This window comes from Poecilia reticulata, linkage group LG20, assembly GCF_000633615.1.
Source record: "Poecilia reticulata strain Guanapo linkage group LG20, Guppy_female_1.0+MT, whole genome shotgun sequence".
In the NCBI taxonomy this organism is placed as follows: domain Eukaryota; kingdom Metazoa; phylum Chordata; class Actinopteri; order Cyprinodontiformes; family Poeciliidae; genus Poecilia; species Poecilia reticulata.
This window is the reverse complement of record NC_024350.1, coordinates 24067395-24068985: the sequence shown is the minus strand read 5'-3', so window position 1 is coordinate 24068985 and position 1591 is coordinate 24067395. Positions and strand designations below refer to the sequence as shown.

Genomic DNA, 1591 nt, shown 5'->3' with positions numbered 1-1591 from the left:
AGCCCACCCCCAGAGCATGAAGATAACAGATAGCAAGTCTGGGAGTAATTTCAGTGCATTATCATGCCCATGGGACAGAATTATACAGCTTCCACACCACAGAGTTGCATTGCCAACCTCTGTGCACCCTTTCATTTAGAAACCGCGTCTAACAGCTTTACGGGGAAATGGTGAAGGTGAAAACTGCCTCTTTATGTGATGCATATGGTTTGGAGGAACTCTAATAGGTTTAAGTCCAGGAGTGTATTTCTACGGCAAGTAGCCGTGCTTTTGAAACAGAAACTAAACTGTTTTTTTTTCTGACCATGAAACCTTGGTTAAGGAAGTTCCTTTTTTGTTTCATTATGGAAAAATAGCCCGCAAAACCAAACCAAAGAATCCCCCCCTATTAGATTTCTCTGGGACACACCCGTCCCACGTCGATGAGGAACCAGCATCGATTACTGGAAACAATGATTCGACCACAGCAACACTACCTTGGAAATATGCTAAATTGCGACAGCTCTGTCAAGTTTCACTTGTCTTGTTTCCTACTTAGTGAAGTCAAACAGATCCGAGTTTGGATATTATGACTCATAGGGATATATACATATATATATATATATATAAAAAAAAACTTGTTTTACTTTTTTTTAAATCAATGCAATAACCACGGGTCGCAGAGAGCAGCAACCCGTCCATCAGCACACCCACATTCTTCCTGCTAACAGGAAGATATATTCATGCTGGCAGAGGATCGTTGTCACATCACAAAATTCCTTCCATCGCAGGACATTTTGCATCCAAGAAAAGGAGGAAGGTTTAGAAGGGAGAATGTCAATGCAGATGTGTGACAGACTTGAACTATAAACTGTGGATTGATGGCAAGAAGAAAGAAGTTCAGGGGAGAGAAGAATTCAAGTGCAATTCAACAGAAGGTTTTCCATGATAACAAGAGGAAAACTTTCAGGTCACACACATCGGGGAAAACCCCCCAAAACAAAAGAACGGGGAATATGATTCATAATAATATTAATTCCTTCTGTGGTTTTTGGGATTGTAAAAACCAAAATACTTGTCTGCAAACTTCACATTTACATTAGTGAAGGTGACGGGTAGGACAGAGAAGGATTTTTCTGGCAAGCCTCCCGTAACAAGGGACACACCTGGGTATTGTTGTTTCCATAACAACTATGATAGTTGTTATGTAAACTTTGTGCCAAAGAAATGCCAATCTTTGCTGTGCAATAGTGAGCTTTGTAGATTCTTTTTTTTTTTTTTTTTTACCATCCTCCTCGTTGTGTGTGGTGGCAACATCGACGTGGATTCTCATCCGGCCTTGTTAGCCAAACTTCCAGTTGTCTTAAAACTTTAATTGCTGCACTGACTGTACATACAGGCAAGTTTGAGCCAGTAGATGTTTACTGGCAGCAATTTCCTGACATATAAATTAAAAGACACATCAGCTTTACTGGAATGCACTAAAACACTTGCAGGAGTAATTCTACTGTGTCTGACTTTTTCCACTTAGTCTCACCATTTTTTATTTTATTTTTGCAGCTTTTATTCCAAAAGTAATATTATCTATATTAGTGGTGTGAAATAAAAATGT

At 39.3% G+C, this 1591-nt stretch overlaps 1 protein-coding gene across 1 annotated transcript in view; it reads right to left on the bottom strand.

Annotated features, from left to right (window-relative positions):
• Positions 1-1591, bottom strand: part of acad11 (acyl-CoA dehydrogenase family, member 11) — a 25245-nt gene that overhangs the window by 12671 nt on the left and 10983 nt on the right. The gene's annotated exons all lie outside the window — the stretch shown is intronic.